The sequence below is a fragment of the Phalangium opilio genome, unplaced genomic scaffold (assembly GCF_054372755.1).
Source record: "Phalangium opilio isolate 3A_F unplaced genomic scaffold, DU_Popi_V2 ptg000390l_1, whole genome shotgun sequence".
Lineage (NCBI taxonomy): Eukaryota > Metazoa > Arthropoda > Arachnida > Opiliones > Phalangiidae > Phalangium > Phalangium opilio.
The window spans coordinates 7627789-7650844 of record NW_028324234.1 but is presented as its reverse complement, the minus strand read 5'-3'; the positions used below and the strand labels follow the sequence as shown (position 1 = coordinate 7650844).

General features: G+C 39.9%; 40 pseudogenes; all 40 read left to right on the top strand.

Moving 5' to 3' along the window:
* Nucleotides 1-69: 69 nt before the first annotated feature.
* Nucleotides 70-188, top strand: LOC149596880 (5S ribosomal RNA; annotated as a pseudogene).
* Nucleotides 189-799: 611 nt separating this feature from the next.
* LOC149596879 (5S ribosomal RNA) lies at nt 800-902 on the top strand (annotated as a pseudogene).
* Nucleotides 903-1024: 122 nt separating this feature from the next.
* LOC149596878 (5S ribosomal RNA) lies at nt 1025-1143 on the top strand (annotated as a pseudogene).
* Nucleotides 1144-1503: 360 nt separating this feature from the next.
* On the top strand, nt 1504-1622 carry LOC149596877 (5S ribosomal RNA; annotated as a pseudogene).
* A 137-nt stretch (nt 1623-1759) lies between these two features.
* On the top strand, nt 1760-1878 carry LOC149596876 (5S ribosomal RNA; annotated as a pseudogene).
* Nucleotides 1879-2239: 361 nt separating this feature from the next.
* Nucleotides 2240-2358, top strand: LOC149596875 (5S ribosomal RNA; annotated as a pseudogene).
* Nucleotides 2359-2718: 360 nt separating this feature from the next.
* On the top strand, nt 2719-2837 carry LOC149596874 (5S ribosomal RNA; annotated as a pseudogene).
* Nucleotides 2838-2974: 137 nt separating this feature from the next.
* On the top strand, nt 2975-3077 carry LOC149596873 (5S ribosomal RNA; annotated as a pseudogene).
* A 123-nt stretch (nt 3078-3200) lies between these two features.
* On the top strand, nt 3201-3319 carry LOC149596872 (5S ribosomal RNA; annotated as a pseudogene).
* A 4217-nt stretch (nt 3320-7536) lies between these two features.
* LOC149596871 (5S ribosomal RNA) lies at nt 7537-7655 on the top strand (annotated as a pseudogene).
* Nucleotides 7656-7792: 137 nt separating this feature from the next.
* Nucleotides 7793-7895, top strand: LOC149596870 (5S ribosomal RNA; annotated as a pseudogene).
* Nucleotides 7896-8018: 123 nt separating this feature from the next.
* Nucleotides 8019-8137, top strand: LOC149596869 (5S ribosomal RNA; annotated as a pseudogene).
* A 362-nt stretch (nt 8138-8499) lies between these two features.
* On the top strand, nt 8500-8618 carry LOC149596868 (5S ribosomal RNA; annotated as a pseudogene).
* A 361-nt stretch (nt 8619-8979) lies between these two features.
* On the top strand, nt 8980-9082 carry LOC149596867 (5S ribosomal RNA; annotated as a pseudogene).
* A 123-nt stretch (nt 9083-9205) lies between these two features.
* Nucleotides 9206-9324, top strand: LOC149596866 (5S ribosomal RNA; annotated as a pseudogene).
* Nucleotides 9325-9686: 362 nt separating this feature from the next.
* Nucleotides 9687-9805, top strand: LOC149596865 (5S ribosomal RNA; annotated as a pseudogene).
* A 362-nt stretch (nt 9806-10167) lies between these two features.
* On the top strand, nt 10168-10286 carry LOC149596864 (5S ribosomal RNA; annotated as a pseudogene).
* A 362-nt stretch (nt 10287-10648) lies between these two features.
* On the top strand, nt 10649-10767 carry LOC149596863 (5S ribosomal RNA; annotated as a pseudogene).
* Nucleotides 10768-11129: 362 nt separating this feature from the next.
* Nucleotides 11130-11248, top strand: LOC149596862 (5S ribosomal RNA; annotated as a pseudogene).
* Nucleotides 11249-11609: 361 nt separating this feature from the next.
* LOC149596861 (5S ribosomal RNA) lies at nt 11610-11728 on the top strand (annotated as a pseudogene).
* A 361-nt stretch (nt 11729-12089) lies between these two features.
* On the top strand, nt 12090-12208 carry LOC149596860 (5S ribosomal RNA; annotated as a pseudogene).
* Nucleotides 12209-12570: 362 nt separating this feature from the next.
* LOC149596859 (5S ribosomal RNA) lies at nt 12571-12689 on the top strand (annotated as a pseudogene).
* Nucleotides 12690-13050: 361 nt separating this feature from the next.
* LOC149596858 (5S ribosomal RNA) lies at nt 13051-13169 on the top strand (annotated as a pseudogene).
* A 361-nt stretch (nt 13170-13530) lies between these two features.
* Nucleotides 13531-13649, top strand: LOC149596857 (5S ribosomal RNA; annotated as a pseudogene).
* Nucleotides 13650-14011: 362 nt separating this feature from the next.
* LOC149596856 (5S ribosomal RNA) lies at nt 14012-14130 on the top strand (annotated as a pseudogene).
* A 122-nt stretch (nt 14131-14252) lies between these two features.
* On the top strand, nt 14253-14371 carry LOC149596855 (5S ribosomal RNA; annotated as a pseudogene).
* Nucleotides 14372-16888: 2517 nt separating this feature from the next.
* Nucleotides 16889-17007, top strand: LOC149596854 (5S ribosomal RNA; annotated as a pseudogene).
* Nucleotides 17008-17369: 362 nt separating this feature from the next.
* Nucleotides 17370-17488, top strand: LOC149596853 (5S ribosomal RNA; annotated as a pseudogene).
* Nucleotides 17489-17848: 360 nt separating this feature from the next.
* Nucleotides 17849-17967, top strand: LOC149596852 (5S ribosomal RNA; annotated as a pseudogene).
* Nucleotides 17968-18329: 362 nt separating this feature from the next.
* LOC149596851 (5S ribosomal RNA) lies at nt 18330-18448 on the top strand (annotated as a pseudogene).
* Nucleotides 18449-18810: 362 nt separating this feature from the next.
* On the top strand, nt 18811-18929 carry LOC149596850 (5S ribosomal RNA; annotated as a pseudogene).
* A 360-nt stretch (nt 18930-19289) lies between these two features.
* LOC149596849 (5S ribosomal RNA) lies at nt 19290-19408 on the top strand (annotated as a pseudogene).
* Nucleotides 19409-19769: 361 nt separating this feature from the next.
* LOC149596848 (5S ribosomal RNA) lies at nt 19770-19888 on the top strand (annotated as a pseudogene).
* Nucleotides 19889-20250: 362 nt separating this feature from the next.
* Nucleotides 20251-20369, top strand: LOC149596847 (5S ribosomal RNA; annotated as a pseudogene).
* Nucleotides 20370-20730: 361 nt separating this feature from the next.
* On the top strand, nt 20731-20849 carry LOC149596846 (5S ribosomal RNA; annotated as a pseudogene).
* Nucleotides 20850-21692: 843 nt separating this feature from the next.
* On the top strand, nt 21693-21811 carry LOC149596845 (5S ribosomal RNA; annotated as a pseudogene).
* A 136-nt stretch (nt 21812-21947) lies between these two features.
* LOC149596844 (5S ribosomal RNA) lies at nt 21948-22050 on the top strand (annotated as a pseudogene).
* A 123-nt stretch (nt 22051-22173) lies between these two features.
* On the top strand, nt 22174-22292 carry LOC149596843 (5S ribosomal RNA; annotated as a pseudogene).
* Nucleotides 22293-22654: 362 nt separating this feature from the next.
* Nucleotides 22655-22773, top strand: LOC149596842 (5S ribosomal RNA; annotated as a pseudogene).
* Nucleotides 22774-22910: 137 nt separating this feature from the next.
* On the top strand, nt 22911-23013 carry LOC149596841 (5S ribosomal RNA; annotated as a pseudogene).
* The last annotated feature ends 43 nt before the right edge of the window (nt 23014-23056 follow it).

Genomic DNA, 23056 nt, shown 5'->3' with positions numbered 1-23056 from the left:
ATTGTTTTAAAATGATGAAGGTTAATTTGTCTCACTTAATTTAAATTCGAATTATTAACTAGCACTCTCGGCAACGACCATATCACGCTAAATACAGCGGTTCTCGTCCGATCACCGAAGTTCAGCAGCGTCGAGCGCAGTCAGTACTTGGGAGGGAGACCACTTAGGAACACTACGTGCCGTTGGCTTTTTCACTTTTTTTTCCTCTTTTAAATTTTAATAGATATAAAAAAAGCAAACATGTTTTTTGTTATTGTTTTAAAATGATGAAGGTTAATTTGTCTCACTTAATTTAAATTCGAATTATTAACTAGCACTCTCGGCAACGGCCATATCACGCTGAGAACACCGGTTCTCGTCCGATCGCCGACGTTAGCAGCGTCCAGCGCAGTCAGTACTTGGGAATACTGCGTGCCGTTGGCTTTTTCACTTTTGTTTCCTCTTTTAAATTCCACCCGATATGAAAAAAGCAAACATATTTTCTTTTTGTTATTGTTTTAAAATGATGAAGGTTAATTTGTCTCACTTAATTTAAATTCGAATTATTAACTAGCACTCTCGGCAACGGCCATATCACGCTGAGAACACCGGTTCTCGTCCGATCGCCGACGTTAGCAGCGTCGAGCGCAGTCAGTACTTGGGAATACTGCAAGCCGTTGGCTTTTTCACTTTTGTTTCCTCTTTTAAATTCAACCCGATATGAAAAAAGCAAACTTATTTTCTTTTTGTTATTGTTTTAAAAAGATGATGGTTAATTTGTCTCACTTAATTTAAATTCGAATTATTACCTAGCACTCTCGGCAACGGCCATATCACGCTGAATACACCGGTTCTCGTCCGATAACCGAAGTTAAGCAGCGTCGAGCGCATACAGTACTTGGGAATACTGCGTGCCGTTGGCTTTTTCACTTTTGTTTCCTCTTTCAAATTCCACCAAATATGAAAAAAGCAAACATATCTTCTTTTTGTTATTGTTTTATAAAGATGAAAGTTAATTAAATTAAAATTATTAACTAGCACTCTCGGCAACGGCCATATCACGCTGGATACACCGGTTCTCGTCCGATAACCGAAGTTTAGCAGCGTCGAGCGCAGTCACTACTTGGGAGGGAGACCACTTAGGAACACTGCGTGCCGTTGGCTTTTTCACTTTTTCTTTCCTCTTTTAAATTTTAATGGATATGAAAAAAGCACACATGTTTTCATTTTGTTATTGTTTTAAAATGATGGTTAAATGTCTCACTTAATTTAAATTCGAATTATTAACTAGCACTCTCGGCAACGACCATATCACGCTGAAAACACCGGTTCACGTCCGATCACCGAAGTTAAGCAGCGTCGAGCGCATACAGTACTTGGGTATACTGCGTGCCGTTTGCTTTTTCACTTTTGTTTCCTCTTTTAAATTCCACCAGATATGAAAAAAGCAAACATATCTTCTTTTTTGTTATTGTTTTATAAAGATGAAAGTTAATTAAATTCAAATTATTAACTAGCACTCTCGGCAACGGCCATATCAAGCTGAATACTCCGGTTCTCGTCCGATAACCGAAGTTAAGCAGCGTCGAGCGCAGTCACGACTTGGGAGGGAGACCACTTAGGAACACTGCGTGCCGTTGGCTTTTTCACTTTTTTTTCCTCTTTTAAATTTTAATAGATATGTAAAAAGCAAACAGGTTTTCTTTTTGTTATTGTTTTAAAATGATGAAGGTTAATTTGTCTCACTTAATTTAAATTCGAATTATTAACTAGCATTGTCGGCAACGGCCATATCACGCTGAAAACACTGGTTCACGTCCGATCACCGAAGTTAAGCAGCGTCGAGCGCAGTCAGTACTTGGGAGGGCGACCACTTAGGAACACTGCGTGCAGCTAGCTTTTTCACTTTTTTTTCCTCTTTTAAATTCCAATAGATATGAAAAAAGCAAATATATTTTCTTTTTGTTATTGTTTTAAAAAGATGAAGGTTAATTTGTCTCACTTTATTTAAATTCGAATTATTATCTAGCACTCTCGGCAACGGCCATATCACGCTGAGAACACCGGTTCTCGTCCGACCGCCGACGTTAGCAGCGTCGAGCGCAGTCAGTACTTGGGAATACTGCGTGCCGTTGGCTTTTTCACTTTTGTTTCCTCTTTTAAATTCCACCCGATATGAAAAAAGCAAACGTATTTTCTTTTTGTTATAGTTTTATAAAGATGAAAGTTAATTAAATTAAAATTATTAACTAGCACTCTCGGCAACGGCCATATCACGCTGAATACACCGGTTCTCGTCCGATAACCGAAGTTAAGCAGCGTCGAGCGCAGTCAGTACTTGGGAGGGCGACCACTTAGGAACACTGCGTGCCGTTGGCTTTTTCACTTTTTTTCCTCTTTTAAATTTTAATAGATATGAAAAAAGCAAACACGTTTTCTTTTTGTTATTGTTTTAAAATGATGAAGGTAAATTTGTCTCACTTAATTTAAATTCGAATTATTATCTAGCACTCTCGGCAACGGCCATATCACGCTGAGAACACCGGTTCTCGTCCGATCGCCGACGTTAGCAGCGTCGAGCGCAGTCAGTACTTGGGAATACTGCGTGCCGTTGGCTTTTTCACTTTTGTTTCCTCTTTCAAATTCCACCAGATATGAAAAAAGCAAACATATCTTCTTTTTGTTATTGTTTTATAAAGATGAAAGTTAATTAAATTCAAATTATTAACTAGCACTCTCGGCAACGGCGATATCACGCTGAATACACCGGTTCTCGTCCGATAACCGAAGTTAAGCAGCGTCGAGCTAAGTCACTACTTGGGAGGGAGACCACTTAGGAACACTGCGTGCCGTTGGCTTTTTCACTTTTTTTTCCTCTTTTAAATTTTAATAGATATGAAAAAAGCAAACATGTTTTCTTTTTGTTATGGTTTTAAAATGATGAAGGTTAATTTGTCTCACTTAATCTAAATTCGAATTATTAACTAGCACTCTCGGCAACGGCCATATCACGCTGAAAACACCGGTTCACGTCCGATCACCGAAGTTAAGCAGCGTCGAGCGCATACAGTACTTGGGAATACTGCGTGCCGTTGGCTTTTTCACTTTTGTTTCCTCTTTCAAATTCCACCAGATATGAAAAAAGCAAACATATCTTCTTTTTTGTTATTGTTTTATAATGATGAAAGTTAATTAAATTCAAATTATTAACTAGCACTCTCGGCAACGGCCATATCACGCTGAATACACCGGTTCTCGTCCGATAACCGAAGTTAAGCAGCGTCGATGGCAGTCACTACTTGGGAGGGAGACCACTTAGGAACACTGCGTGCCGTTGGCTTTTTCACTTTTTTTTCCTCTTTTAAATTTTAATAGATATGAAAAAAGCAAACATGTTTTCTTTTTGTTATTGTTTTAAAATGATGAAGGTTAATTTGTCTCACTTAATTTAAATTCGAATTATTAACTAGCACTCTCGGCAACGGCCATATCACGCTGAAAACACCGGTTCACGTCCGATCACCGAAGTTAAGCAGCGTCGAGCGCATACAGTACTTGGGAATACTGCGTGCCGTTTGTTTTTTCACTTTTGTTTCCTCTTTTAAATTCCACCAGATATGAAAAAAGCAAACATATCTTCTTTTTGTTATTGTTTTATAAAGATGAAGGTTAATTAAATTCAAATTATTAACTAGCACTCTCGGCAGCGGCTGTTGTTGTTTGACGCAAGAACGACTCTGGGTTTAACTGGTTATAAACTCTTTATTAATTTAATTAAAACATTAATATTAATATCCGGGAACAATACACTGAACTGACTTTGAGAACTGACCAACGTTATCGGAATGTTATCCGGTTATATAGTTAAGGCATCGCGATAAAAAATAAAGATTATTAGAATGACCGCGATGCATAAAAAACACAAGTGTAGAAAATATAATCTGGATGTAGATAAAAAACAACCGGTATTATCTCTAATTTACAACAGTCCCTCTTAATATCGGTGGTTTCAATCTTCTATCCAGGGGGTGGTCATTTAATTATTTCCAGTCCAAGGGCTTTGACGCAGAGGAGATGCTTCGGACGGAACAGGCTCTTTGTACAGATGTCAGCTGGCATTTCCTCTGTTGGTAGATACCGGACGGCTATATGTCCCTCTTCTTCCAGGTCGCTGGTCCATTTCTTTTCTCTGGCAATGATCGACTTGTCGAACCGGGTTGACTTTATGATTTCTTCGAGGGATTCTGTTAATCCTTCCGGGACGACCATATATTTTTCCTCCTCGAGTTCGCCATTAAGGTAGGCCGTGACGACATCCATTTGGTTGACTTCCAAACCGATTTCCACAGCAAGGGCCATGAGCAGTCTTATGGAGCTGGATCTAATGACGGGTGCGAACGTCTCTTGGTAGTCGATCCCTGGTCTCTGGGCAAAACCTTTCGCTACGAGCCTGGCTTTCCTTTTCTCTACTTCTCCGCTGGGTAAGTACTTCGTTCGGAAGACTAGGCGATTTCCAAGGACCTTCTGGTTTTCCGGACAGTCAACGATGTCCCAGGTTTCGCACTTGATAAGCGAAACGAACTCTTCCGTTACTGCTTTCCTCCAATCGTTTGCGTACGGAGAAGCCAGGGCTTGCTTCATGGACAAAAGTTCTGATAAGATGGCTAGGTTTGCTGACTCATCGGGCAGGGTTTCTTGCTCGTCAGTAGCCTCTTCAGTAGACTCTTCTGAGACGCTCGGAATCATGTTGAATGATTTCTTCGGTCGTCCGGGTACTCCAGTTCTTATTTTCTTCGGTCTTCCAGGACCTTTCTTCAGAACGAGGGTTTCTGAGGGTTCTTCGAAGACGTCCTCGTTTTCCTGGTCATTATATTCTTCCGGGGTTTCATCTTTGAACTCCTTTTTGACTTCTTTGAATTCTTCTCTGCCAGACGGTTTTGCAGCGTGTGTAGTGGCCGGGACTTCGATTTCGCCTTTAGCTTTGCTTCCGTATTTCAGGTTGACTTCTGGAGTGACGAAATCATCATATCCGCCTTGTTTATTTAATTCTCCCAGGAACTTGACATTTCGACTTCGGTAAATTTGCTTCTCGGACGGAACCCATAGTCGATAGGCCTTCGAGACTTGAGAATAGCCGATGAAAACGCATTCTTTGCTCCTGGCTGCAAACTTCCCCTTCCTTTTATTTTCGTCCAACAGCAAAGCTTTGTCGCCGAAAATCTTCAAATGTTGCAGGGATGGCTTCTTTCCGGTCCATCTGGTAAATGGTACTTCTCCATTTACGCTTCGGGAAGGACAACTGTTTCGAATGTAATTAGCAGTGGCCATCGCTTCTGCCCAGAATGATGGTGGAAGTTGCGCTTGTATCATCATACATCGGGCCATATCCAGGAGTGTTCTGATCTTTCTTTCAGCAATGCCATTCTGTTCCGGGGTGTATGGTACGGTGAGTCTTCTTTTTATCCCAGAGTTTTTCAGGAATCTGTCGAATTCATTGTTGCAGTATTCGGTTCCGTTGTCGGACTGCAAGGTCTTGATTTTTCTCCCGGTTTCCACTTCAGCTCGATGCTTGAATTCTTTGAAGGCTTTCAACACTTCGCTCTTGGGTTTTAAAAAGCTGACTTCACTCCACCGGGAATAATCATCAGTGAAAACGACGATGTACTTGGCTCCACTCATCGACGTTACTCTCATCGGGCCGCATACGTCAGAGTGTACTATTTCCAGGACATGCGAGGTTCGGCTATCTTCCGATTTCGGGAACGGCTCCTTCGATTGCTTTCCTTTGATACAGATTTGGCAGATTCCCAGGCTCCCATCTTTTTCAATGTTGAGTCCCGTAGCCAAATTCTTCCGGGCCATTTCCTTTAAACTTCTCTCGTTCAAGTGACCGAGTAGGAAATGCCAGTTCTCCAGGTTGCTTCTAGGCTTTATTTCCGCTTGCACTGCATGGACCGTTTCTTCAGCCTTTCTCAGGAAATAAAGGTCTCCAACTCTGTCAGCAACTGCAAACACTTCTCCGGTTGCCGTTTTAATCCAGGCCTGCGACTTCTTGAATGTGACCTCATGTCCTTTGTCTGTCATCTTGGCAATGGATAGGAGATTTGTTCTTAAATCCGGGACATGAAGGGCTCGTTCCAGGCGAAGAATTCGATTGTCGCTGCCATTCGTTGCGTTTACTTTTACTTCGCCAACACCTCGTATCTTCGTTGGATCTGCAGTGGCCAGGTTTAAAGATTTCGTGGTCTCTTCGTAATCATTGAAGCAGTCTCTGCTGGAAGTCATATGCGAGGTGGCTCCGCTGTCCAGGCACCAAGAATCGTTATCAGCCTTCAGGTGCAATGCGAATTCTTCCTCGGCCAAATTTTCTGCCAGTACATGATGGGCGTTTTCCTTCTTTCTGGTTTTTCTTTCTGAACCATTGTCTCTGTCGGGGCAATCGGCTACCTTGTGGCCGGGTTTCCTGCATCCATGACACTTGTACTTGAAGGTCGTGCTTCCTCGTCCACGTAAGCCTCTTCCTCTACCCCTTTCTGCAGTTTTCCGGGAAAAGTGGTTACTGCCCATCATCGCATTCTGCACGGGTTCGTCTTCCCTTGAGTTCTTGGCGTCCGATTCCTCCAGGATCTTTATTTTCAAGGCTTCCGGATCAGGTAACGTATCCCTGGACTCTATTGCGCACCGGAAGTTCTCGAACGATTCTGGTAGACTGTATAACAACATAATGGCCAGTAGGTCGTCGTTTACAGCTACTCCCATGTCAGCCAACTTGCCTACTGCGTCGAAGAATTCTCGGACGTGATCCCGGACATCTTCTCCCTCCTTCATTTTCTTGAGGGTCAGTTTCTTCAGCAGCGTGGCTTTCCGGGCAGGTCCACTGGACTGGTAGATGGATTCGAGCTTCTGCCATAGTTCCCGTGAGGTCGTGCAATTCTTTACTTGCTTCAACTCCGACGGACTGATCGACAAGATTAGGTCCGCTCTTGGTTTTCGATCATTACTGTCCCAGGTAGCGACCGCCTGGGCGTTTCCTTCCGTTCCCCGCACCGGAGTTGGCCTCGTTGAAGTTCCATCTACGTACTCCCAGAGGTCGTTCTTTTGAAGCAGGGCTTCCACTTGCATTTTCCAGGTATCATAATTATCTTTAGTTAACGTCTCGAATCGTCCCAGGTGATTTCCGGCCATTCTACGTTTGACTCCGCACCTTAAAGGATAATCTTCCCGGCGTTGAACTTCTTATGACTTCTAAACCTCTGCGCAGTGGAAGCGTGCTGGGCCCATAACCTGTTGTTGTTTGACGCAAGAACGACTCTGGGTTTAACTGGTTATAAACTCTTTATTAATTTAATTAAAACATTAATGTTAATATCCGGGAACAATACACTGAACTGACTTTGAGAACTGACCAACGTTATCGGAATGTTATCCGGTTATATAGTTAAGGCATCGCGATAAAAAATAAAGATTACAAGAATGACCGCGATGCATAAAAAACACAAGTGTAGAAAATATAATCTGGATATAGATAAAAAACAACCGGTATTATCTCTAATTTACAACAGCGGCCATATCACGCTGAATACACCGGTTCTCGTCCGATAACCGAAGTTAACCAGCGTCGAGCGCAGTCAGTACTTGGGAGGGCGACCACTTAGGAACACTGCGTGCCGTTGGCTTTTTCACTTTTTTTTCCTCTTTTAAATTTTAATAGATATGAAAAAAGCAAACACGTTTTCTTTTTGTTATTGTTTTAAAATAATGAAGGTTAATTTGTCTCACTTAATTTAAATTCAAATTATTAACTAGCATTCTCGGCAACGGCCATAACACGCTGAATACACCGGTTCACGTCCGATCACCGAAGTTAAGCAGCGTCGAGCGCATACAGTACTTGGGAATACTGCGTGCCGTTGGCTTTTTCACTTTTGTTTCCTCTTTCAAATTCCACCAGATATGAAAAAAGCAAACATATCTTCTTTTTTGTTATTGTTTTATAATGATGAAAGTTAATTAAATTCAAATTATTAACTAGCACTCTCGGCAACGGCAATTTCACGCTGAATACCCCGGTTCTCGTCCGATAACCGAAGTTAAGCAGCGTCGAGCGCAGTCACTACTTGCGAGGGAGACCACTTAGGAACACTGCGTGCCGTTGGCTTTTTCACTTTTTTTTCCTCTTTTAAATTTTAATAGATATGAAAAAAGCAAACATGTTTTCTTTTTGTTATTGTTTTAAAATGATGAAGGTTAATTTGTCTCACTTAATTTAAATTCGAATTATTAACTAGCACTCTCGGCAACGGCCATATCACGCTGAAAACACCGGTTCACGTCCGATCACCGAAGTTAAGCAGCGTCGAGCGCATACAGTACTTGGGAATACTGCGTGCCGTTTGTTTTTTCACTTTTGTTTCCTCTTTTAAATTCCACCAGATATGAAAAAAGCAAACATATCTTCTTTTTGTTATTGTTTTATAAAGATGAAGGTTAATTAAATTCAAATTATTAACTAGCACTCTCGGCAACGGCCATATCACGCTGAATTCACCGGTTCTCGTCCGATAACCAAAGTTAAGCAGCGTCGAGCGCAGTCAGTACTTGGGAGGGCGACAACTTAGGAACACTGCGTGCCGTTAGCTTTTTCACTTTTTTTTCCTCTTTTAAATTCCAATAGATATGAAAAAAGCAAACATATTTTCTTTTTGTTATTGTTTGAAAAAGATGAAGGTTAATTTGTCTCACTTAATTTAAATTCGAATTATTATCTAGCACTCTCGGCAACGGCCATATCACGCTGAGAACACCGGTTCTCGTCCGATCGCCGACGTTAGCAGCGTCGAGCGCAGTCAGTACTTGGGAATACTGCGTGCCGTTTGCTTTTTCACTTTTGTTTCCTCTTTCAAATTCCACCAGATATGAAAAAAGCAAACATATCTTCTTTTTGTTATTGTTTTATAAAGAAGAAAGTTAATTAAATTCAAATTATTAACTAGCATTCTCGGCAACGGCCATAACACGCTGAATACACCGGTTCACGTCCGATCACCGAAGTTAAGCAGCGTCGAGCGCATACAGTACTTGGGAATACTGCGTGCCGTTGGCTTTTTCACTTTTGTTTCCTCTTTCAAATTCCACCAGATATGAAAAAAGCAAACATATCTTCTTTTTTGTTATTGTTTTATAATGATGAAAGTTAATTAAATTCAAATTATTAACTAGCACTCTCGGCAACGGCAATTTCACGCTGAATACCCCGGTTCTCGTCCGATAACCGAAGTTAAGCAGCGTCGAGCGCAGTCACTACTTGCGAGGGAGACCACTTAGGAACACTGCGTGCCGTTGGCTTTTTCACTTTTTTTTCCTCTTTTAAATTTTAATAGATATGAAAAAAGCAAACATGTTTTCTTTTTGTTATTGTTTTAAAATGATGAAGGTTAATTTGTCTCACTTAATTTAAATTCGAATTATTAACTAGCACTCTCGGCAACGGCCATATCACGCTGAAAACACCGGTTCACGTCCGATCACCGAAGTTAAGCAGCGTCGAGCGCATACAGTACTTGGGAATACTGCGTGCCGTTTGTTTTTTCACTTTTGTTTCCTCTTTTAAATTCCACCAGATATGAAAAAAGCAAACATATCTTCTTTTTGTTATTGTTTTATAAAGATGAAGGTTAATTAAATTCAAATTATTAACTAGCACTCTCGGCAACGGCCATATCACGCTGAATTCACCGGTTCTCGTCCGATAACCGAAGTTAAGCAGCGTCGAGCGCAGTCATTACTTGGGAGGGAGACCGCTTAGGAACACTGCGTGCCGTTGGCTTTTTCACTTTTTTTTCCTCTTTTAAATTTTAATAGATATGAAAAAAGCAAACATTTTTTCTTTTTGTTAATGTTTTAAAATGATGAAGGTTAATTTGTCTCACTTAATTGAAATTCGAATTATTAACTAGCACTCTCGGCAACGGCCATATCACGCTGAAAACACCGGTTCACGTCCGATCACCGAAGTTAAGCAGCGTCGAGCGCATACAGTACTTGGGAATACTGCGTGCCGTTTGTTTTTTCACTTTTGTTTCCTCTTTTAAATTCCACCAGATATGAAAAAAACAAACATATCTTCTTTTTGTTATTGTTTTATAAAGATGAAGGTTAATTAAATTCAAATTATTAACTAGCACTCTCGGCAACGGCCATATCACGCTGAATTCACCGGTTCTCGTCCGATAACCGAAGTTAAGCAGCGTCGAGCGCAGTCATTACTTGGGAGGGAGACCGCTTAGGAACACTGCGTGCCGTTGGCTTTTTCACTTTTTTTTCCTCTTTTAAATTGTAATAGATATGAAAAAAGCAAACATGTTTTCTTTTTGTTAATGTTTTAAAATGATGAAGGTTAATTTGTCTCACTTAATTGAAATTCGAATTATTAACTAGCACTCTCGGCAACGGCCATATCACGCTGAAAACACCGGTTCACGTCCGATCACCGAAGTTATGCAGCGTCGAGCGCATACAGTACTTGGGAATACTGCGTGCCGTTTGTTTTTTCACTTTTGTTTCCTCTTTTAAATTCCACCAGATATGAAAAAAGCAAACATATCTTCTTTTTGTTATTGTTTTATAAAGATGAAGGTTAATTAAATTCAAATTATTAACTAGCACTATCGGCAACGGCCATATCACGCTGAATTCACCGGTTCTCGTCCGATAACCGAAGTTAAGCAGCGTCGAGCGCAGTCATTACTTGGGAGGGAGACCGCTTAGGAACACTGCGTGCCGTTGGCTTTTTCACTCTTTTTTCCTCTTTTAAATTTTAATAGATATGAAAAAAGCAAACATGTTTTCTTTTTGTTAATGTTTTAAAATGATGAAGGTTAATTTGTCTCACTTAATTGAAATTCGAATTATTAACTAGCACTCTCGGCAACGGCCATATCACGCTGAAAACACCGGTTCACGTCCGATCACCGAAGTTAAGCAGCGTCGAGCGCATACAGTACTTGGGAATACTGCGTGCCGTTTGTTTTTTCACTTTTGTTTCCTCTTTTAAATTCCACCAGATATGAAAAAAGCAAACATATCTTCTTTTTGTTATTGTTTTATAAAGATGAAGGTTAATTAAATTCAAATTATTAACTAGCACTGTCGGCAACGGCCATATCACGCTGAATACACCGGTTCTCGTCCGATAACCAAAGTTAAGCAGCGTCGAGCGCAGTCAGTACTTGGGAGGGCGACCACTTAGGAACACTGCGTGCCGTTGGCTTTTTCACTTTTTTTCCTCTTTTAAATTTTAATAGATATGAAAAAAGCAAACATGTTTTCTTTTTGTTATTGTTTTAAAATGATGAAGGTTAATTTGTCTCACTTAATTTAAAGTCGAATTATTAACTAGCACTCTCGGCAACGGCCATATCACGATGAAAACACCGGTTCACTTCCGATCACCGAAGTTATGCAGCGTCGAGCGCATACAGTACTTGGGAATACTGCGTGCCGTTTGTTTTTTCACTTTTGTTTCCTCTTTTAAATTCCACCAGATATGAAAAAAGCAAACATATCTTCTTTTTGTTATTGTTTTATAAAGATGAAGGTTAATTAAATTCAAATTATTAACTAGCACTCTCGGCAACGGCCATATCAAGCTGAATTCACCGGTTCTCGTCCGATAACCGAAGTTAAGCAGCGTCGAGCGCAGTCACTACTTGGGAGGGAGACCACTTAGGAACACTGCGTGCCGTTGGCTTTTTCACTTTTTTTTCCTCTTTTAAATTTTAATAGATATGAAAAAAGCAAACATGTTTTCTTTTTGTTATTGTTTTAAAATGATGAAGGTTAATTTGTCTCACTTAATTTAAATTCGAATTATTAACTAGCACTCTCGGCAACGGCCATATCACGCTGAAAACACCGGTTCTCGTCCGATCGCCGACGTTAGCAGCGTCGAGCGCAGTCAGTACTTGGGAATACTGCGTGCCGTTTGCTTTTTCACTTTTGTTTCCTCTTTCAAATTCCATCAGATATGAAAAAAGCAAACATATCTTCTTTTTGTTATTGTTTTATAATGATAAAAGTTAATTAAATTCAAATTATTAACTAGCACTCTCGGCAACGGCCATATCACGCTGAATACACCGGTTCTCGTCCGATAACCGAAGTTAAGCAGCGTCGAGCGCAGTCACTACTTGGGAGGGAGACCACTTAGGAACACTGCGTGCCGTTGGCTTTTTCACTTTTTTTTCCCCATTTAAATTTTAATAGATATGAAAAAAGCAAACATGTTTTCTTTTTGTTATCGTTTTAAAATGATGAAGGTTAATTTGTCTCACTTAATTTAAATTCGAATTATTAACTAGCACTCTCGACAACGGCCATATCACGCAGAAAACAATGGTTCACGTCCGATCACCGAAGCTAAGCAGCGTCGAGCGCATACAGTACTTGGGGATACTGCGTGCCGTTTCTTTTTTCACTTTTGTTTCCTCTTTTAAATTCCACCAGATATGAAAAAAGCAAACATATCTTCTTTTTGTTATTGTTTTATAAAGATGAAGGTTAATTAAATTCAAATTATTAACTAGCACTGTCGGCAACGGCCATATCACGCTGAATACACCGGTTCTCGTCCGATAACCAAAGTTAAGCAGCGTCGAGCGCAGTCAGTACTTGGGAGGGCGACCACTTAGGAACACTGCGTGCCGTTAGCTTTTTCACTTTTTTTTCCTCTTTTAAATTCCAATAGATATGAAAAAAGCAAACATATTTTCTTTTTGTTATTGTTTGAAAAAGATGAAGGTTAATTTGTCTCACTTAATTTAAATTCGAATTATTATCTAGCACTCTCGGCAACGGCCATATCACGCTGAGAACACCGGTTCTCGTCCGATCGCCGACGTTAGCAGCGTCGAGCGCAGTCAGTACTTGGGAATACTGCGTGCCGTTTGCTTTTTCACTTTTGTTTCCTCTTTCAAATTCCACCAGATATGAAAAAAGCAAACATATCTTCTTTTTGTTATTGTTTTATAAAGATGAAGGTTAATTAAATTCAAATTATTAACTAGCACTCTCGGCAACGGCCATATCAAGCTGAATTCACCGGTTCACGTCCGATAACCGAAGTTAAGCAGCGTCGAGCGCAGTCACTACTTGGGAGGGAGACCACTTAGGAACACTGCGTGCCGTTGGCTTTTTCACTTTTTTTTCCTCTTTTAAATTTTAATAGATATGAAAAAAGCAAACATGTTTTCTTTTTGTTATTGTTTTAAAATGATGAAGGTTAATTTGTCTCACTTAATTTAAATTCGAATTATTAACTAGCACTCTCGGCAACGGCCATATCACGCTGAAAACACCGGTTCTCGTCCGATCGCCGACGTTAGCAGCGTCGAGCGCAGTCAGTACTTGGGAATACTGCGTGCCGTTTGCTTTTTCACTTTTGTTTCCTCTTTCAAATTCCATCAGATATGAAAAAAGCAAACATATCTTCTTTTTGTTATTGTTTTATAATGATGAAAGTTAATTAAATTCAAATTATTAACTAGCACTCTCGGCAACGGCCATATCACGCTGAATACACCGGTTCTCGTCCGATAACCGAAGTTAAGCAGCGTCGAGCGCAGTCACTACTTGGGAGGGAGACCACTTAGGAACACTGCGTGCCGTTGGCTTTTTCACTTTTTTTTCCCCATTTAAATTTTAATAGATATGAAAAAAGCAAACATGTTTTCTTTTTGTTATCGTTTTAAAATGATGAAGGTTAATTTGTCTCACTTAATTTAAATTCGAATTATTAACTAGCTTTCTCGACAACGGCCATATCACGCAGAAAACAATGGTTCACGTCCGATCACCGAAGCTAAGCAGCGTCGAGCGCATACAGTACTTGGGGATACTGCGTGCCGTTTCTTTTTTCACTTTTGTTTCCTCTTTTAAATTCCACCAGATATGAAAAAAGCAAACATATCTTCTTTTTGTTATTGTTTTATAAAGATGAAGGTTAATTAAATTCAAATTATTAACTAGCACTCTCGGCAACGGCCATATCACGCTGAATACACCGGTTCTCGTCCGATAACCGAAGTTAAGCAGCGTCGAGCGCAGTCACTACTTGGGAGGGAGACCACTTAGGAACACTGCGTGCCGTTGGCTTTTTCACTTTTTTTTCCTCTTTTAAATTTTAATAGATATGAAAAAAGCAAACATATCTTCTTTTTGTTATTGTTTTATAAAGATGAAGGTTAATTAAATTCAAATTATTAACTAGCACTGTCGGCAACGGCCATATCACGCTGAATACACCGGTTCTCGTCCGATAACCAAAGTTAAGCAGCGTCGAGCGCAGTCAGTACTTGGGAGGGCGACCACTTAGGAACACTGCGTGCCGTTAGCTTTTTCACTTTTTTTTCCTCTTTTAAATTCCAATAGATATGAAAAAAGCAAACATATTTTCTTTTTGTTATTGTTTGAAAAAGATGAAGGTTAATTTGTCTCACTTAATTTAAATTCGAATTATTATCTAGCACTCTCGGCAACGGCCATATCACGCTGAGAACACCGGTTCTCGTCCGATCGCCGACGTTAGCAGCGTCGAGCGCAGTCAGTACTTGGGAATACTGCGTGCCGTTTGCTTTTTCACTTTTGTTTCCTCTTTCAAATTCCATCAGATATGAAACAAGTCGGGAAAACCAAAATATTACCTCTCCGTGTCGAGAAGATTATATAACCTTAAGTATCCAATGAAAACGTCGACCTTTTGCCCTCATCCTTTCCCGCGCTTTGCGCTTCCGCATTTCATCCTTACTCTCAACATTATCTTCCTCCATTTTACATACTAGCTGAGTTGCCCGCCCTACGGGCGGGCTGCCTCAGCTAGCAAACTCCCCCAATATATTGGCCCCGAAGGCTCAACGTGGAGGGCGCGCGGAGAGGAAGAGAGAAAACGACCCCCAATATCTTGCCCCCAAAAGCCTCGCGCGCGGAGAGGAAGAGAGAAAACGACCCCCAATATCTTGCCCCCAAAAGCCTCAACGTGGAGAGTCAGAGAGAAAACGAATAAAATCGCGAGGGAGAAAAACGCGTCTGTAAAGGGTTTTCATTTAAAGTTAATTAAAAAGTTAATGGAGTTACGGGTGTAAATCGAAATCAGCGATTCACAGGGAAAGGTGTTCTTTCCGGACGAAAATGTTCGAAACCGTCCCTCGATCGTAACGCTGTGAAAAGAAGGTGTTAAAACGCGTTCAGAAAGGAAAAACGTGAAAAAACGCGTCTGTAAAGGGTTTTCATTTAATGTTAATTAAAAGGTTAATTGAGGTACGGGTGTAAATCGAAATGCGCGATTGAGACGGAAAGGCATTCTTTCCGGAGAATAATTTTCGAAACTGTCACGCGATCCTAACGCTGTGAAAAGAAGGTGTGAAAACGCGTTCTGAAAGGCGCGATGAGACGACGACGACGACGACGACGACTGGCTTTTTATTATGTAGATAAAAATCAAATACTCACAAAAAGAAGTGGCAAAAACCTGCTGGCTCTTTACAACCACTTAATTTGACTTAATAGCCAATTTCCAACAACAATAATATACCGGTAGTTTAATTGACAACCTACTAGCATCGAAATTCTCATAAGGAATGGCTCCGGCGGATAAAAAACGGCAATTTTCAACTAGGTGGGCGTTATCTCATAAGATTTGAAAAATATCATTTGTCTTTTTTACCAATGCCTAACCGTTTGGATTTTTTAAAGCAGTCTTAGCACCAAAAAATATTTTTGAATGAGGATAAAAAAGGTCTGTCCTCTCGTAATTTTTTAAGCTTTTATCATGATTACTCTATACAACAGTAACAAGGAGTATAAACGCAATAGTGGAAGCAGTATTTTTTTCCCAAAACAATCTCGCTTATGTTTATGCAATGAATGAAATATATCACAATGAACGGGCCTTGATAGATATAGGAGGCAATGAAGGAAATATATCGCATGCACGGGCCTTGGTAGATATAGGAGGCAATGATAATCTCTCTCTTTGCACGAGAGGTTTATCTTTAATATTTAAATAAATATAATTATTTTTAATTATTTTAATCTTCAATAATTAACATTAATAATAGTTAAATCGTTTAAAATAAAGTTATACTTATTATCTTCTCAAACTTTGCTAATATTGACGTTTAAAGTGAAGGGTACCCCTCTTCCCGCTTTCTTCAAATTTTGGGGTATATATACGATTCGTTTCCATTATAATAGTAAGGAAAAACCGCAAATGCGAAAACCTTTGGTAGCGATCCTACCTTAGGGAGGCTAGACGTTTCTCGTAACCCTAGCTGATCGCCGCGTATATCCTAAAACCAAACGATGATAATGGAGTAGAAGCCAATGATACAGATTGGTGTCTATGTGGAATAGACGGAAGACCAGTGGATGGTGGTGTTAGAAGGCAGTGTAAGTGCAGACGGGTGTCAATGTGGGATTGACAAAGAACAGAAGATGGTGGTGATTAGAAGCCAGTATGTACAGACTGGTGTCCACGTGGAATGGACGAAGACCAGACGATGGTGGTGATTAGCAGCCAGTAAGAACAGACTAGTGTCCGTGTGGTATGGACAAAGACCAGAAGATTGGTGGTGTGAGAACTCAAGTAGAGGAGCCATTTCCGTGACTGTGAAAGCAGTTCGGAAATGGCGAACACGTTTGCTCCGATACGCAAACTGTGAACGCGGTCACGTGGGTGTAACAACGGACAGACAGACACACACACAGACAGACAGACACACAGACAGACACGGCCGTTACAGAACCTCTCCTGGACTACGTCACACGGAGAGGTAAAAAGCAAACATATCTTCTTTTTGTTATTGTTTTATAATGATGAAAGTTAATTAAATTCAAATTATTAACTAGCACTCTCGGCAACGGCCATATCACGCTGAATAAACCGGTTCTCGTCCGATAACCGAAGTTAAGCAGCGTCGAGCGCAGTAACTACTTGGGAGGGAGACCACTTAGGAACACTGCGTGCCGTTGGCTCTTTCACTTTTTTTTCCCCATTTAAATTTTAATAGATATGAAAAAAGCAAACATGTTTTCTTTTTGTTATTGTTTTAAAATGATGAAGGTTAATTTGTCTCACTTAATTTAAATTCGAATTATTAACTAGCACTCTCGACAACGGCCATATCACGCAGAAAACACTGGTTCACGTCCGATCACCGAAGTTAAGCAGCGTCGAGCGCATACAGTACTTGGGAATACTGCGTGCCGTGTCTTTTTTCACTTTTGTTTCCTCTTTTAAATTCCACCAGATATGAAAAAAGGAAACATATCTTCTTTTTGTTATTGTTTTATAAAGATGAAGGTTAATTAAATTCAAATTATTAACTAGCACTCTCGGCAACGGCCATATCACGCTGAATACACCGGTTCTCGTCCGATACCCGAAGTTAAGCAGCGTCGAGCGCAGTCACTACTTGCGAGGGAGACCACTTAGGAACACTGCGTGCCGTTGGCTTTTTCACTTTTTTTCCTCTTTTAAATTTTAATAGATAAGAAAAAAGCAAACATGTTTTCTTTTTGTTATTGTTTTAAAATGATGAAGGTTAATTTGTCTCACTTAATTTAAATTCGAATTATTAACTAGCACTCTCGGCAACGGCCATATCAGGCTGAAAACACCGGTTCTCGTCCGATCGCCGACGTTAGCAGCGTCGAGCGCAGTCAGTACTTGGGAATACTGCGTGCCGTTTGCTTTTTCACTTTTGATTCCTCTTTCAAATTCCATCAGATATGAAAAAAGCAAACATATCTTCTTTTTGTTATTGTTTTATAATGATGAAAGTTAATTAAATTCAAATTATTAACGAGCACTCTCGGCAACGGCCATATCACGCTGAATACACCGGTTCTCGTCCGATAACCGAAGTTAAGCAGCGTCGAGCGCAGTCACTACTTGGGAGGGAGACCACTTAGGAACACTGCGTGCCGTTGGCTCTTTCACTTTTTTTTCCCCATTTAAATTTTAATAGATATGAAAAAAGCAAACATGTTTTCTTTTTGTTATTGTTTTAAAATGATGAAGGTTAATTTGTCTCACTTAATTTAAATTCGAATTATTAACTAGCACTCTCGACAACGGCCATATCACGCAGAAAACACTGGTTCACGTCCGATCACCGAAGTTAAGCAGCGTCGAGCGCATACAGTACTTGGGAATACTGCGTGCCGTGTCTTTTTTCACTTTTGTTTCCTCTTTTAAATTCCACCAGATATGAAAAAAGCAAACATATCTTCTTTTTGTTATTGTTTTATAAAGATGAAGGTTAATTAAATTCAAATTATTAACTAGCACTCTCGGCAACGGCCATATCACGCTGAATACACCGGTTCTCGTCCGATACCCGAAGTTAAGCAGCGTCGAGCGCAGTCACTACTTGGGAGGGAGACCACTTAGGAACACTGCGTGCCGTTGGCTTTTTCACTTTTTTTTCCTCTTTTAAATTTTAATAGATAAGAAAAAAGCAAACATGTTTTCTTTTTGTTATTGTTTTAAAATGATGAAGGTTAATTTGTCTCACTTAATTTAAATTCGAATTATTAACTAGCACTCTCGGCAACGGCCATATCACGCTGAAAACACCGGTTCACGTCCGATCACCGAAGTTAAGCAGCGTCGAGCGCATACAGTACTTGGGAATACTGCGTGCCGTGTCTTTTTTCACTTTTGTTTCCTCTTTTAAATTCCACCAGATATGAAAAAAGGAAACATATCTTCTTTTTGTTATTGTTTTATAAAGATGAAGGTTAATTAAATTCAAATTATTAACTAGCACTCTCGGCAACGGCCATATCACGCTGAATACACCGGTTCTCGTCCGATACCCGAAGTTAAGCAGCGTCGAGCGCAGTCACTACTTGCGAGGGAGACCACTTAGGAACACTGCGTGCCGTTGGCTTTTTCACTTTTTTTCCTCTTTTAAATTTTAATAGATAAGAAAAAAGCAAACATGTTTTCTTTTTGTTATTGTTTTAAAATGATGAAGGTTAATTTGTCTCACTTAATTTAAATTCGAATTATTAACTAGCACTCTCGGCAACGGCCATATCAGGCTGAAAACACCGGTTCTCGTCCGATCGCCGACGTTAGCAGCGTCGAGCGCAGTCAGTACTTGGGAATACTGCGTGCCGTTTGCTTTTTCACTTTTGATTCCTCTTTCAAATTCCATCAGATATGAAAAAAGCAAACATATCTTCTTTTTGTTATTGTTTTATAATGATGAAAGTTAATTAAATTCAAATTATTAACGAGCACTCTCGGCAACGGCCATATCACGCTGAATACACCGGTTCTCGTCCGATAACCGAAGTTAAGCAGCGTCGAGCGCAGTCACTACTTGGGAGGGAGACCACTTAGGAACACTGCGTGCCGTTGGCTCTTTCACTTTTTTTCCCCATTTAAATTTTAATAGATATGAAAAAAGCAAACATGTTTTCTTTTTGTTATTGTTTTAAAATGATGAAGGTTAATTTGTCTCACTTAATTTAAATTCGAATTATTAACTAGCACTCTCGACAACGGCCATATCACGCAGAAAACACTGGTTCACGTCCGATCACCGAAGTTAAGCAGCGTCGAGCGCATACAGTACTTGGGAATACTGCGTGCCGTGTCTTTTTTCACTTTTGTTTCCTCTTTTAAATTCCACCAGATATGAAAAAAGCAAACATATCTTCTTTTTGTTATTGTTTTATAAAGATGAAGGTTAATTAAATTCAAATTATTAACTAGCACTCTCGGCAACGGCCATATCACGCTGAATACACCGGTTCTCGTCCGATACCCGAAGTTAAGCAGCGTCGAGCGCAGTCACTACTTGGGAGGGAGACCACTTAGGAACACTGCGTGCCGTTGGCTTTTTCACTTTTTTTTCCTCTTTTAAATTTTAATAGATAAGAAAAAAGCAAACATGTTTTCTTTTTGTTATTGTTTTAAAATGATGAAGGTTAATTTGTCTCACTTAATTTAAATTCGAATTATTAACTAGCACTCTCGGCAACGGCCATATCACGCTGAAAACACCGGTTCACGTCCGATCACCGAAGTTAAGCAGCGTCGAGCGCATACAGTACTTGGAAATACTGCGTGCCGCTTGTTTTTTCACTTTTGTTTCTTCTTTTAAATTCCACCAGATATGAAGAAAGCAAACATATCTTATTTTTGTTATTGTTTTATAATGATGAAAGTTAATTAAATTCAAATTATTAACGAGCACTCTCGGCAACGGCCATATCACGCTGAATACACCGGTTCTCGTCCGATAACCGAAGTTAAGCAGCGTCGAGCGCAGTCACTACTTGGGAGGGAGACCACTTAGGAACACTGCGTGCCGTTGGCTCTTTCACTTTTTTTCCCCATTTAAATTTTAATAGATATGAAAAAAGCAAACATGTTTTCTTTTTGTTATTGTTTTAAAATGATGAAGGTTAATTTGTCTCACTTAATTTAAATTCGAATTATTAACTAGCACTCTCGACAACGGCCATATCACGCAGAAAACACTGGTTCAGGTCCGATCACCGAAGTTAAGCAGCGTCGAGCGCATACAGTACTTGGGAATACTGCGTGCCGTGTCTTTTTTCACTTTTGTTTCCTCTTTTAAATTCCACCAGATATGAAAAAAGCAAACATATCTTCTTTTTGTTATTGTTTTATAAAGATGAAGGTTAATTAAATTCAAATTATTAACTAGCACTCTCGGCAACGGCCATATCACGCTGAATACACCGGTTCTCGTCCGATACCCGAAGTTAAGCAGCGTCGAGCGCAGTCACTACTTGGGAGGGAGACCACTTAGGAACACTGCGTGCCGTTGGCTTTTTCACTTTTTTTTCCTCTTTTAAATTTTAATAGATAAGAAAAAAGCAAACATGTTTTCTTTTTGTTATTGTTTTAAAATGATGAAGGTTAATTTGTCTCACTTAATTTAAATTCGAATTATTAACTAGCACTCTCGGCAACGGCCATATCACGCTGAAAACACCGGTTCACGTCCGATCACCGAAGTTAAGCAGCGTCGAGCGCATACAGTACTTGGAAATACTGCGTGCCGCTTGTTTTTTCACTTTTGTTTCTTCTTTTAAATTCCACCAGATATGAAGAAAGCAAACATATCTTCTTTTTGTTATTGTTTTATAAAGATGAACGTTAATTAAATTCAAATTATTAACAAGCACTCTCGGCAACGGCCATATCACGCTGAATACACCGTTTCTCGTCCGATAACCGAACTTAAGCAGCGTCGAGCGCAGTCACTACTTGGGAGGGCGACCACTTAGGAACACTGCGTGCCGTAAGCTTTTTCACTTTTTTTTTGCTCTTTTAAATTCCAATAGATATGAAAAAAGCAAACATATTTTCTTTTTGTTATTGTTTGAAAAAGATGAAGGTTAATTTGTCTCACTTAATTTAAATTCGAATTATTATCTAGCACTCTCGGCAACGGCCATATCACGCTGAATACACCGGTTCTCGTCAGATAACCGACGTTAGCAGCGTCGAGCGCAGTCAGTACTTGGGAATACTGCGTGCCGTTTGCTTCTTCACTTTTGTTTCCTCTTTCAAATTCCACCAGATATGAAAAGAGCAAACATATCTTCTTTTTGTAGTTGTTTTATAAAGATGAAAGTTAATTAAATTCAAATTATTAACTAGCACTCTCGGCAACGGCCATATCACGCTGTATACACCGATTCTCGTCAGAATACCGAAGTTAAGCAGCGTCGAGCGCAGTCATTACTTGGGAGGGAGACCACTTAGGAACACTGCGTGCCGTTGGCTTTTTCACTTTTATTCCTCTTTTAAATTTTAATAGATATGAAAAAAGCAAACACGTTTTCTTTTTGTTATTGTTTTAAAATGATGAAGGTTAATTTGTCTCACTTAATTTAAATTCGAATTATTAACTAGCTTTCTCGGCAACGGCCATATCACGCTGAAAACACCGGTTCACGTCCGATCACCGAAGTTAAGCAGCGTCGAGCGCATACAGTACTTGGGAATACTGCGTGCCGTTGGCTTTTTCACTTTTGTTTCCTCTTTCAAATTCCACCAGATATGAAAAAAGCAAACATATCTTCTTTTTTGTTATTGTTTTATAAAGATGAAAGTTAATTAAATTCAAATTTTTAACTAGCACTCTCGGCAACGGCCATATAACGCTGAATACACCGGTTCTCGTCCGATAACCGAAGTTAAGCAGCGTCGAGCGCAGTCACTACTTGGGAGGGAGACCACTTAGGAACACTGCGTGCCGTTGGCTTTTTCACTTTTTTTTCCTCTTGTAAATTTTAATAGATATGAAAATAGAAAACATGTTTTCTTTTTGTTATTGTTTTAAAATGATGAAGGTTAATTTGTCTCACTTAATTTAAATTCGAATTATTAACTAGCACTCTCGGCAACGGCCATATCACGCTGAAAACACCGTTTCACGTCCGATCACCGAAGTTAAGCAGCGTCGAGCGCATACAGTACTTGGGAATACTGCGTGCCGTTGGCTTTTTCACTTTTGTTTCCTCTTTCAAATTCTACCAGATATGAAAAAAGCAAACATATCTTCTTTTTGTTATTGTTTTATAAAGATGAAAGTTAATTAAATTCAAATTATTAACTAGCACTCTCGGCAACGGCCATATCACGCTGAATACACCGGTTCTCGTCAGATAACCGAAGTTAAGCAGCGTCGAGCGCAGTCAGTACTTGGGAGGGCGACCACTTAGGAACACTGCGTGCCGTTGGCTTTTTCACTTTTTTTCCTCTTTTAAATTTTTGATAGATATGAAAAAAGCAAACACGTTTTCTTTTTGTTATTGTTTTAAAATGATGAAGGTTAATTTGTCTCACTTAATTTAAATTCGAATTATTAACTAGCACTCTCGGCAACGGCCATATCACGCTGAAAACACCGGTTCACGTCCGATCACCGAAGTTAAGCAGCGTCGAGCGCATACAGTACTTGGGAATACTGCGTGCCGTTGGCTTTTTCACTTTTGTTTCCTCTTTCAAATTCCACCAGATATGAAA